This window comes from Stegostoma tigrinum, chromosome 15 (assembly GCF_030684315.1).
Source record: "Stegostoma tigrinum isolate sSteTig4 chromosome 15, sSteTig4.hap1, whole genome shotgun sequence".
Classification (NCBI taxonomy): Eukaryota; Metazoa; Chordata; class Chondrichthyes; order Orectolobiformes; family Stegostomatidae; genus Stegostoma; species Stegostoma tigrinum.
In genome coordinates, this window is record NC_081368.1 from 42,946,547 (window position 1) to 42,960,609 (window position 14,063).

The 14,063-nt window shown below is 38.2% G+C and overlaps 1 protein-coding gene across 3 annotated transcripts in view; it reads left to right on the plus strand.

Annotated features, from left to right (window-relative positions):
- The window catches only part of arhgap36 (Rho GTPase activating protein 36), a 187,212-nt gene that overhangs the window by 46,238 nt on the left and 126,911 nt on the right, over window positions 1-14,063 (plus strand). The window contains exon 1 of one of the 3 annotated variants that reach the window (XM_048544036.2): window positions 2,181-2,438. The exons of the other annotated variants lie outside the window; for them this stretch is intronic. The gene's annotated coding sequence lies outside the window, so the exon portion shown is untranslated. Of the gene's footprint in view, window positions 1-2,180; window positions 2,439-14,063 lie in introns of those variants that run through there. 3 annotated transcript variants of the gene reach the window in all.

The window sequence follows — 14,063 nt, forward strand, 5'->3', positions numbered from 1 at the left end:
CATTGCTTTAATCTATAAGATTCCATATCTACAATGATGCCACTCAGATATGCCTCTAAGTATGTTAGGTATTTGTTAAGTATTATCCTTATCAACTGTCACATCATAGAGGTAATGTGGAATCTTGTTATAAGCCCATTCGGAGTTTCAATGATTTTTCCACTCAAGTCATACTAACCTACTAGGAAAGAATTCTAACTTGTTTGGAGCCAACATTTCCTAAACTAAGTAAAATAGAATTGTACTTGAAAACATATGAAACTGAGTCACAATATCGGAGTCTTGAGGTTTCCTAGCTCTTTGGTTACTGAGCAAAAGTTGTAACTTGAGCTTGTTGGTCTGCCTAACAGACTATTGTTACTTGATGAATGCTTCCTGATCTTTGGTAGAGTATTCATTTAATTAAATCACAAGAAGTTCATGTTACACACCTCAGTTGCTTTGCCTCCGTAATGAGCAGAACACCTTACCCAAGCTACCTCTTTCATTTATATTTGAAAAAACACAATGAGCATTGTAGTCTGTTTAGGTTTGACATTGTTGCGAAGAATCCTGAACCTTTTCAAAAATAGGGTCCATGTCCATCAGACATTACAGAATCTAATTCAGGAACAAGACACCTAACTTCAATGTACTTGTCAAATTCACATTTGATGCTTCCTGGTTTGGATGGGTCAGTACCTGTTAGATCATTGAATGACTGAGGAGCCTCTGAAAGTACAAAGCTTTTGTAATAATAAGTCTTTGTATCTGAAAGAAATAACAATGTTGCCTGTTCTGTTTTTTTAACATTTGCATAACATCTTAAATGTAAGGCATGTATATTCTTCTGTCACATTGAAATAATATTGAAATTGAAAGGCTGATGTGTTCTGAAAGCGCCTTCTTTGGTAGAATTACAACCATGACACAAAGAAAATCAATAAAAAATAAAACAAGAAATAAAAATCTAGCACAGTTGAACAGCAGGCAGTTTAGAACTATATGGATAACAGTCAAACTACAATAATCACATAAGCTGGAAGGTCTGAAACATTAGGAGACAATGAGACAGTTGGAATGAAGTAGGATGTTTTAGGAGGACAAGAAAAATTGGGACGATGGAACTGATTGTGAGTTACAGCAATCAAACAGTGCCAGAAAAACCGTCAAGACAGTCAAAAGAAATTGAATCCCTGATCATCCAATAGCAGGTAGGTGAATATCATGAATCTTCAGCTCAGTTTCACTTCTAATTAACTCCTCTATCTTCTTAGAAACAGTCATTCTTCTTGGAGTGAGTCATTTTCTTGGGAGGGAGTTATGATCCACTTCTACATCTTGAGGGCATTCTTTATTTTTGCACCCAAAGGAGACTGTTCAGCTAAGTCATGAGGGATAATAACAAAGCCCAATTCTGTTTTCATTCAACATCCACTTAAGCACGGTTTGTAACAGCAGTCACTGGACAATAATCAGGAGCAGGAACCTTAATTGATTTATTACCACATACAGCAGAAATGCTGAACACACTTATTTGATGCCCTGGCTGAGATGAATCAATATATTACTAGCTGGGCTTTATACCTGGGCCTTTTGGCTTAGTATTTTATTTGATTCAAATCTCCCTTTTTAAAATGCTGAACATTTCAATTAAAATGCACTATCGAGTTTGGCTGTTTTTTGCAGTCAATGATTCTTGAGTAGTGAGGCTGTCTCTGATATTCTGCAGTAATACAAGATATTCAGCATTCATCAAAGAATTTTAAAAAACCTGTACAGAGTAGAATCATTTTCACCATCTCTATTACATTCAGTGAATGACTAATGCACTGACAAAGAAACATTTTAACTGACAACTGCTGAAACCATTATTGAGCTGTATGTGAAAGCTCTGGTTAGAAAAAATAAGAGGCTTGTTGATTTGTCCTTTGGGCTCTCTGTTTTATAGCAGATAATGGATTTATGTAATTTTTAGTCTGAGCTTATTGTAGTCTACTTTGCTGTCGTTGGATCATGTAACGATACACAGCTTGTGTGTTCTTCCCTCACACACACAAACTCTTTTTTTTCTGTGGTCTGCTACTCCCTGTCTATCCATAGAATGCTTTTTGGCAACTAGTACCCTTTTCTGGACTTCTCTAACTCCCACAGATGGACAGATGGAAGGGAAGCTGGTCACATTCCCAGCCTGTGTAAACATTAGTGATTAATGCAAATGGAAGGAGCAGTTTTCTGGTGATACTTCTCCACCCACCGCCCCCCCACCCCAGTTTGCACTATCCTTCACGATCTCCCACTCAACTGCTCAGCCACATTCGTTTTGCAACAGCAGCTCTCAGCAGCAAATGGAGGAATGAGATCCATAAGCATTCTGGCTGTTGGTTTTTCAAACAGACATAAAGCATTTTGTTTGAACTGTTGTCAGCATCTCAGATACGAATATCAAGGCATTCACGGTGAGTACCGGTGTGAGATTTGTAAATGTTACTTTTTATTGTCTCATAGGGTAATTTGACAAAGTCTCTTTCCTGTTGAAGTTAACCCTGCTGCCAAACCATTAATTTATTCTGCTGAATTTTGTTGGTGAAGGATTACTACAACACTTATTCCAATGTGCAATGTGAATTCCATTTGCACCTTTCAGTAGTCAAATGCAAATAATGTAACTCGATTCAGATAAGTTAATGATGTCACTATTTTTATTTTGAGGGATTTTAATCTGCTTGACTTTGCTGACAAAGTCAATGAAACTTGTAATTTTATATTTTCCAGTTAATTTGTTTATGATGGAGCAACATTAAAATCTATTGGAAACAGAAACAATGATGGCTCTGAAATGATACAATTTAAAAGGCATTCCAGATTTTACCTACCGAGGACTTTAATCCCAACAAAGATAAGGATTGCACTGTTCTACAGTTCTCACCAATTATAAAGCACACTTTGTTGTCAACCCTGGCTTCAGTGGCAGAATTGTACTGTATCACAGTTGGTATGCTATCTGTGACAATGACTTCAATGGCAATACCATAAGGTATTCTATATTAATGGAATATGATAGAAAAACTGGGCTCCCTCTGTCAGCTGCACTGCCCAACATAAGTACCCTTATATTTCGCAAATAACCAGTGTATTATATTCATGTAGACAATGATTGCATTTGTCCAACAATGAAAACATTTATCCTGCGTTTGAAGGATAAGTGTGTCAGTTTCTGTACAGTATATTTGATCCAATGCTTCTGCGTTGGTTATAACGATTGGGTTTTCATGCTACACAGCAGAGACCAGTGTGACTAGAATCCAACAAAAATTTGCATTAATAAACATTGGAAATGCCCTGAAGAAGAGTGAAAGAATGTCAATGATTAGACGTGAGCAGTGGGAAAACGATCAATGTCGGTACTTGAACCTTCTTACATAAATTAGGTAGAGTTATTGCCTGTGGAAGATATCACCATGGGTTTTCCTCCTTTTTATTCAGAGCAGTTAGCTTTAGTTAATGTTCCACTGGCAATGAAAACTCAGCATGTGTGTCACCAGCGTGGTTATGTGAAATAGTGATTCACTTTTTTTGTGAGCTTTTTTGTTTATCACTCTGCAGTTCTGTACAATGTGAATCCAAGTGTCGAGAGAGCTATGCATTCTGATTACATCATAAAGGGCAATAAAACATTGCATAACATCCAGAAGCAGGAAATGAATTCTGCAATTTCTCATGGTTTTACTGGTACAGTTTGCAGTGTAAATGGGAGCTATTGTTCAGTGCACAGAACACCCAACATATTACATGATCTCTTCAATTATATCAACAAGAAGCAATGTATATGACATTTATGCTGTTAACATCGATATTAGTTTCTTAAATCAAGATTCTTCTAAATAGGGGTAGGCTCAGCACTAACTGTACAAAGGTAGGTTAACAGATGGAAGAACTGCATGCTAATATTGTGATAGGAAAGTTATGAGCAAGCAACATAATCATAGCCATAGGAATGTACAGCACGGAAATAGACCCTTCGGCCCAACTTGTCCATGTCAACCAGATATCCTAAATTATTCTAGCCTCATTTGCCAGAATTTGGACCATAACCATCTTAAACTCTTCCTATTCATGTACCCATTCAGGTACCATTCAAATGTTGAAATTGTACCAGCCTCCTCCACTTCCTCTGGCAGTTTATTCCATAGCTTCTGGATGAAAAAGTTGCCCCTTAGTGCAGCGCAGTGATTCCATAGTTATTATAAAGCCTCACAGCACCAGGGACCTGGCTTCTATTCCACCCTCGGGTGACTGTCCATGTGGAGTTTGCATGTTCTCCCCAGGGTTTCCTCTAGGTGTTTTGGTTTCCTCCTGTAGGGTTCTGGTATGCAACATATTTGAAATGGTCTTGTCTAATTTACTCAATTATCTGATTATGTATATGCCTAGAAGGGTGATACTAATAAATCTAACATAAGATAAAGCTCCTCATGTGCGTATTATTATTAAATGGAGAGGGTTGTTGGTTAGGCATTCCTGCCTGACCACTAGGACGTTTTTGAAAGACTTCTCATGGGATTTGCAAAATGCCTCCATCAACAAACTTTTACAAAAGTACAAATAGAAGTTGCCTGGCAAAATTAATTTCTATAATAATAGTCAATGTCTAAACAATTTAACTCCATGTAGAGATATGGTTGGAAATGACATGGTAGGACATTGTGTACAAGTCAGTATTAGGAGTTGTTACAGACCAGACCAAGGCCCTCAAAATATTCAGAAGATAGGTTTAGACCCTAACTTTTCTTATTTTAAAGGTAAATGAAAGATGTCGCATTTCAGATGTAATTCAATTGGTCAAACTACTGAATTTAAAGCAAAACACATTTTATTCATCCATTGTAATCAAAATACAATATAAGATAGAAAGAATTTGATTAATTTAACTCTTTTGGAAAACTTAATAGAGAAATAATAGATACAATAACTATTACTAATTAACTGTTCTGATACAGTTACATCCCATAAACAATCCTTTGGCAAAAGGAAAATTTAAGAAACAGATGGTGTCACGTGTAACTCCCGCAGCAGGAATAGAGCCCTTCAACAGAATGAGGGAAAAGAAAATAGCTTTCACTTCTTCAAGACCCCAACAGCAACTGCTGAAAGTTAAAACTAAATATCCTGGTTGTGTTGAAGCTTGATCACACCCATTCAGATTGCTTCTATTGTTCCAACTTTCATATAAAACCCAATGCTTCACAAACTGTTTACTCTCATAGCTGTGGAAGACTCCTCATCACCTATGCCTTAAGACATCTCTTCACAAAATAACCAGGACAAAATGCACCTCTTAAAGCCATAGTATCGTCACAGGTGTTATTTATTGAAGGTATGATTAAACTTGGAAATTGAGGTACTAGTTTCAAAACCAAGTGGGTGTAAAAGAATATTTGGAAGGGCTGCTAAATGTCAGATGCAGTTAAGTGTAGAAAACTATAAAGTGGCACTTTCAAATATAAGAATAAAGAGAAAAATACTCCTGGAATTGCAACAATTAAATTTAAGGGTGAGGGGATGTACAAATACTCAAAACACTAAAGATGGCAGTAGAATTGAACATGCTGGCCAGGCAAGAAATATAAAATCATTTGTTTCACACAGAAAGCCTGAGAATACAGGAGATTAACATTTTGTATGCCAGATGTAGTTTAAAGTTAGATTATAGTTTGTTATTGCCACACTGATACTAAAATGTCACTAACACAGAGAAATGCTTCTATGTAGATTCAGTGGTGTATTATTGGAGAAGAAAGGTGTGGGTAATGTTTTTTTAAATTTTTTTTTCTACACTTTAAATTGTGAACCGAACTGAGAAAACAATGGTTCTAAAAACTAAGGATCAATGCGTTTTTAAAAACAAGTACCTAATACAACTTGATAGCACTGTTTACACAACTACATGTTCTTGCAGTAGTAGGATAGAACAGATGACTTGGAGACAAGAAATATTTTCAAATTGACCTTTAGCTAGCACCAAGAACTGATGGGTGACCAGTTATTGATGCAAAGGCCTTCTGCCTAAAAACAACTATGTGACTGGTTCTCAAGGAGCTGAACAGCTTGGATCTGTGAACAGGATACAGAAAAGACATTCAACATCCACCAGCCCAAGAGTTGTCTCTGTTCTCTGTTCGGCCACTAATTCTGAATAAAGCCAATTGGTTTTTACTTCAGCAGTTATAAGGTGAATCAATAGTCAGGCACTTCCTATGAAAGTGAACCAAACACCTTGTGCCTTTGTAAACCAGTGAGAACGTCCAGAGAAGGAAACCTCAGAAGCAGTGTGCTCATCAGCACAAGAACCATCTTCGCAATCCAGAGGAAAGGAATGACTGAACTGCCTTTCCAGGTGCGTCTCCAGCACCTAACACTCATACTTTTCTTTACCCCCTGTTTGGTCTGATTATGTGGATGGAAGTAAAGGGAGTTTCATGAGGGATTTAGTATTTTAAATAGCAGAGTTGTGTGCAGATAGTTCAGAATTATTACTGCAACAGAAATATATTTACTTGTTATTAATAATATTTCTTAAGTACAGGTCTTGATCTGTGCTTTCTGTCACCTTGGGCATCAAGGTAAGGTAAGTTGGGGAATTCAGCGGACTTTAGGCATCTTTAACTATTGTGATGGCTCCAGGAATAGTGGGGCTTCATTTCCAGAGCACTATTCCAATGTAGTTTAACAAAGCTGATAAAGGTAGAATTCATCAGGACCATTTTCAAACAGGATTAATTGAATTTTGTGAAGGAATTAAAATATTTGTTTTGTCAGCCAAATGACTTTTTGACCCAATGTTCTCTGCAATTATATCATTTTACCAGTGTTTTGATTTTTATAAAAAATCAGTAACCATGGGGTGTTAATGATAAAGGTTTATTATTAGAGAGGGCTTTAACTCAAATCATTTTATGTATACTATATAGTCCTAAACATTATCTCAAGTTTAATCCCAGATTTGTGTAGAAACAGCTATCCTTCACTGGGGTAGCAATGTGAGAATGAGGTGTAAACTCTGGTCCCATTTGTAAGGAAAAGAATAATCAGGGATTGCCATTAATTGTCTTGTACTGCAAGTGTATTTGTTTTTATCTTGTGAGTCTATGAATTGCTATGTAACTTGCAGCATTGGAACAGCTTGTTGATGTTCAGTGTTTAATACAACATGCGGATTAGGAAAGAGGCAAACATTAAGTACATAGACACCGTAAAGGTAGACTGTAAGAGAAAATGCAAAGAAAAAGGAAGAGGTCAATGAACAGTTGGAAAGGCTAAGAGGAACAATGAAACTAAATTGAAAAGGAACATAGGAAAAACAAAATAGATTTTTTTATGGCCATGAAGGGAAAGGAATTTAAGGAATAGACAGAAAAGTATGACAGATCGTGTTAGAGATACATTAAGTAATTATTTTGCTTTGATGTTTGATGTTGAAATGGAACTTCAACTTAATACTGAATGAAATGAGCACATATAAAATAAAATATTGGTATTAAAATATTAAAGATCTATTAAATAAAGTAAACAAAACTCAAAAAAGACAAAGTCCCTGTTCTGGCTGGAAAGAATTTACATATTTAAAGATTCTGTGGAAGGGGTAACAAGTGCATTATGACTCATTAGAAAAGACAGTAGTGTCAAAGGATTGGTGGGTAGCTAATATTCTTCTCATATTTAATAAAGATTACAGAACAGGGGCAGAGAATTAATGAGCAATCAGTTTAACATCAATGACAGAAGAAATAATGGAATAGGATAACAAATATTTTGAATTTGAAAAGGGAAAATCTTGCTTGATAAATCTTCTTACTTTTTGAGGATTAATTGCAGAAAATGGACAATGGTAATAAATAGATTTAACTTATCTGGATTTTCAAAAGAAATTTGTTAAGGTCTTCACAACAGACTAATGAATAAATTCAGAGAAGATGGTGACGTTTGAACAAGTGGATACATGGTTGTAATGGTAGATTTAGATGAGAAGAGTTTCAAGCGGAATAATCTTGTTGCAATTAAAGAACTGATTTTGTGTTGTACGTTCTAGATATAATTGTTTGTAATATTAAGTACAGTCTCTTGCTGATTACTCGTGGAAGCATGTTCTGGCTGCATCAATATCTTCAGAAATGAAGACAATACATTATATTGGATTCTAACCATCATGACAGCAATTCAAAATGAAATAGGCTTACTGAATTAAACTATGTTTTTTTTCTGGAAAGTAAACTGCTTGGGAGCTTAACGTTATGTTATGAATTTACAACATTTGAGCAAAAATATGTCAGAGTTCCTTTGGTTTTAACCACTTGAGGCAAATCAATTTATCAAGCACTTTCAGCGCACTTACTTTTGCATGCATTTACACATCTTTTTTCCATTGTGAAATAGTGGTGGATGGATTCCTGGGCTGATTATCAAGCCACTGACCTTGTCATAAATGCTCCTTTTGTGGTCATCAGGTTTTAGTGTGGGCCTTGGGTACAGAGGTCCTAGTCTAATGTGATGAAGCTACCATTGCACATAAAGCACGGCGGTCCACTTACTGATGATCAGTCCAGAATTTTAAAGAAATTATTTTTTCACAAGATGTGGATATTACTGGCTACTTCCCACATTTATTGTGCATTCCTAAGTGAAGATTTCCACAATCCAAATGGTGTAGATCAATCAACAGTGCCATTAGGCAGGAAGATATAGGATTTTGACACACCAACAGCAAAGGAAAAGTGATTTTGTTCCAGCTCTGGATGACAAGCGGCTTCTAGGGGAACTTGTAGGTGGTGTTCCATGCATCTGATGCCACAGTGGACATTGTTGTATTTGCCCTGTTTTTAGTGGCAATGAAATACCTGAATTTTTTTTTCACACTGGAAGGTATACATCAGAATTGTAGCAGCACTGGAACAGCTTAGCTAGGTACACAGCTAATTTAAGAGCACATCTCTTTATTATGATTGTCCTCCTTTTAAAGGCCGATAGTCTTTGCCACATCTAACATTTTCAGCAATTTCTTACTGAAGACTGCAAATAGATCAGCAACTTGGCCATTCTGGCTTAAGAAGGCTTCAAATGCTTCATAGGGCCTTGCCCTTATCAGTGATGTGCTTTACATCCCCATCATTATAGATGGGGATATTTGTGGAGCCTCCTTTTTCTGTTAATTGTTTAATTGTTCACTCCCAATTGCAATGAAATTTGGCAGGACTGTTTTCCATTAGTTTCCAGGTTACAACTATGTTATCTCTAAACTCTGCATTAGTTTTCTCTTTCCTATTTATGTAGAATTTCCCTTGATGGCCCATCAGTGATGGTGACAAGGCAGACTGCAGATGTGGCAGGAATGTTGGAGCTATAGCCTTGAGACTTATGCTTCAAAGGATCTATATCTGAAATCTTAATTTTATCTCCCTGGATGAAGTGTTGACTGGCTTGTGAGAGCTTCATAATTATGAAAATTATGACTCAAATAAAACCCATTGCAATTTTAATGCACAACTGCTCTCTGCTTCAGAACTATTGTTCTGGAAACAAACAGGATCAGGTTTACAAAATATTCTATTAGTTACTTTGTGTTCTAGGTTCCATAAATTTGGAAAATACGATTTTCCATTTTAAACAGAGGTTTAAATCCCTGGAGATAATATTTAGGTTATAGCTACTGTAAAGTTTAGTCATCATGAAATGGACACAAAACCTTGAGGCAGATGCACGATATACTTATCCTTAAAAAGAGAGGAAAATGAACAGTTGCTCAATACTGGATCTTTCCAACTTGTCGTCATAATGATCTGACCTTCTATGATTTACAACATTTTTCGACTAAACAACCACTAAATCATGAGTGATATCACTAACATGAATTGAACATACTGACATTAGTTTTTCTTGTTTAGCAATCAGAACTTGTAGCCTAAAAACTTACAAAAAGGTTCCAACCAGAAAATTATTTTGTTAAGCATTTATTGCAAGAAATTGGAGCAATTACACAGTGTTCTCTTAAACAAATCCTCACCTACACCTCAGCTGCAGCATAATATATTTTGTTGAACTCATGTAATGCTTCTGTCTTTGTTAAACAGCACATCCCCTGACTTAGTATAAATGGGTCAGCATAAAAAAATGCATGGAAACAAACATTGTCTGTATAAGTTACATCTAATATGCTGGGCTTTTACCAATGTACAACAAAGTATTTTACCCATATAGTTAGCAATGTGAGTTTGATTTAAGTAGTATTCTATTACAATCTGCTTTTGTTCTATTGTACTCCCTTTCCCCTCTCCACTTTTATTTATTAACTTTCATCTAAATAAACTTCCTTTTTCCTTAACACTCCAAGTTTTGTAAAATAGCTTGATTTAGTAAAATCAGTGATTGCCCTGGTTATAAATCCTTACGGTGAGTGAGGCAAACAATGGGACCCTACAGGGAGAAGGAGAGGAATTGTAGTCTTTGAAACTATCTAATAGGTTCAAGTTTGTTGCTAACTGTATGGGTGAAAGCAATGGTTACAGGGTAGATGAGTAAACTGACCCTTGGTGCCATGGTATAGAAAGCCATTCAAGTAGAGGAAGTTGATAGAAATATAGTGACAGTAGGGTCAGTGTAGTTAGGAGGATAAGTATTGCCCGCTGCAGCTGAAAGCAACAGCCCAGCATTCTGCATTGTTTACCTGCTGACATGGTTTGGAACACCTATTGGGGCTGCAGAGGAACTTACCAAGGGAAGCAGAGAATCCAATCATCATAGTCCATATAAGTACCAACAACATAGGTAGAACTAAGGCTTTCTGCTACAGCAGCTAGCAGGCAAATTTTAGAAAAAAATATTAATCTGTGGAATACTGCCCGTGCCGTAGCAAGTTGACGTGAGATATATAATATTAGAAAGTTAAATTGTGGCTTAAAAATTGGTATGGGAGAAATGTCAGTTGATTATAAGCCACTGGCAATAGAAGTGAGGAAAATGGGAACTTACTTTGGGGATAGTCTTCAAATGAATCATGCAGAGATGAATACTCTGGTTTGAATAACTTGGTTAGTAGAAAAGACTTTACTCTAGTATTGTTGGGATGTGGTAAATGATCACTTTTGGGAAGGTTGAAAAATGAAATAGAGAAGACAAGTCATGTAAGCAGGGTACCAACAAGAAGAATGATGATCATGAGTGGCAGAAAAAGACAGAATACTCAAATTAAAACTCAAAAGAGATCACAAACGTAGTTTTAAAAATGGGACAAAGGCTTTGTATCTTGGTGTGTAGCATTTGTAATAAAATAAATTGACTGTGCAAAATAGAAATGAGTATTTATGATTTAATACCAATTACAAAGACAAAAACAAAATGACAAAAACTTGGGCTTGGATCTGCATGACATTTAGGAGGAACAGGAGTCTGGAAAAAGTTAAAGGAATATCGTGGGCTTATTGGGGTAAGTTCATCTTCTGAAGGTTTTGAACTTGAAGTTGAATCATGAAGGCTGTAAAATGCCTCAGTGGAAAATCAGGTGCTGTTCCATTAGTTTTTGTTTGCGCGGGCTTGCTCTCTGCAGACCTAACTTATTGTTTGGCATTGAAACTTACATTCTACACCATTCAGCTATACCATCTTCTCTATTGCAGTTAGCACTTACTTTACATTTTAGTTGTTAGGATAGTTACATATTAGGCTTCCTTTGTGATTTGACTTTCTGGTTGTCGAGCTTTAGATATTATCTTCCAGCAGGTGTGGCTTCTGACTAGTTGATAGTCTGAGCAGCATTCAGTGCTTCTTAAGGCAACTGGCAGAATGCATGTCCATCAGCTCTCTCCATCAACACAAATGTGCTCCAGTACTGTCAGCATTTAAACCTGGAATATATCCATGTGACTTACAGTTTAACATCTTGTGGGTGGATTGCGAGTGTGATGGAGTAGCTATATATAGATGCATACAGTCCAAAGAATTTAACAGAACGAAAGGCATTTCATTGGAAAATACAAAAAGACACAACTACAAAATAGGATTAATCTGTTACATCTTGAATCATGGTGACTAAACACTTTATATTATAACTACAAGCATTTAAAGGCTAAGTTGCAAACTCCAATCTCAACAGTTACACAGTGCAATAGGGTGCAAAGGGAAATTGATAAATTCTGCCAGTTTTATGAGTTGTGGGTCAGTAATTAAAGGATATAGATTCAGGCTAATTAGCAAAAAAGCCAGTGAGGAAGTTATTTTACACACAGTTGTTTTGATTTGAATACACTGCTTACAAGGATGGTACAAACACTTTTCAGTAGTAAGGTCCAAAGGAGTAGGGAACAAAAAATGCTGTGGCAAGAGAAAAGAGCAATATCCTGGGGATATTGCAAATTAAATAACATTTTCAAAGGCTTTCGATTTGATGAGATGACTTTTTTTAAAGTTGAGGAGAAAAAGAGGTAAAGTGAAGCGAATTGGTCTTAAGCTTGGAATTCTTTTCTTCTGTCATAAGTAAGAGATGAGTAGAAACCTGAGAATAGGCCTGTCTTGTTGTATCTGATTAGTTGAAGATAGAGCGTAGAGAGTTTTGAGAAGATTTGTAGCTCAGGTTGAGGTTCTGGATGTGAGTTTGCTCGCTGAGCTGGAAGGTTAGTTTTCAGACGTTTTGTCACTTTTTTTTAATTTCAAAAAATATACTTTATTCACAAGATGTACAAAAAATAAAACACATTTATACACCTACCCAGTCATGCAAGCCGCTCCAGGTTACCCAGGGGGTACGTACACCAACTAAAGGAAAAAAACAAAGAAGAAATAAAAAAAGCAAACAAAATACCCTGGCAGTCATCTCCCCGCACAGTCCCAGTTGGCTCCCTGACCAGTTGGGGAAGGCGCCAGCTGGGCCCAGTTACCAGATAGGGCCCTTTTTTTCTATTCTGGACGAGGGGTTTCATACCGTGGTCTTTCCCCACCGCGCCTTAGCTTTAGCGCGTCCCTCAGCACGTAGTCCTGGACCTTGGAGTGCGCCAGTCTGCAACACTCGGTCGGGGTCAGTTCTTTCAGCTGGCAGACCAGCAAGTTGCAGGCAGACCAAAGAGCATCTTTCACCGCATTGATGGTCCTCCAGGCGCAGTTGATGTTGGTCTCGGTGTGCAGCCCGGAGAGCACCGAGTCCCGCGTCACGGAGCTGCTCGGGACGAACCTCGACAAATACCACTGCATCCTCCTCCAGACCTCCTGCGCATAGGCACGCCCCAGAAGGAGGTGATCGACAGTCTCGTCCCCCCCCGCCGCCGCCTTGAGGGCAGCGTGTGGTGGCGCAGAGATTCCGGGCATGCATAAAGGATCTCACTGGCAGAGCCCCTCTCACCGCCAGCCAATCAATGTCCTTGTGCTTGTTTGAAATTTCTGGCAATGAGGCATTCTGCTAAACGACTTTGGCAGTCTGCATGGGGAGCCACACGATGGGATCCACCCTCTCCTTTTCCCGAAGGGTCTTGAGGATACTACATGCTGACCACTGCCTGACGGCCTTGTGGTCAAAGGTGTTTCCCTTCAAAAATTTCTCCACCAAGGACAGGTGGTACGGGACGGTCCAACTACTCAGAGCGTTCCGCGGCAACGAGGCCAGGCCCATCCTTCACAACACCGGGGACAGGTAGAACCTCAGTAAGTAGTGACACTTGGTGTTTGCATACTGAAGATCTGCGCACAGCTTGATGCAGCCGCACACAAAGGTAGCCATCAGGGCGAGGGTGGCGTTCGGTATGCCCTTTCCCCCATTTTCCACGTCTTTGTACATGGTGTCCCTGCGGACCTGGTCCATCCTCGACCCCCAAATGAAGTGGAAGATGGCCCGGGTGACCGCAGCGGCACAGGTCCAGGGAATATGCCAGGCCTGCGCGACATACAACAGTACCGAAAGCCCCTTGCACCTGACAACCAGGTTCTTACCCGCGATGGAGGGGGACCGGAGCGTCCACCTGCCCATCTTCTGCTTCAGTTTGGTGATACGCTCCTCCCAAGTCTTAGTGCATGCCCCAGCTCCACCAAACCAAACACCCAGCACCTTC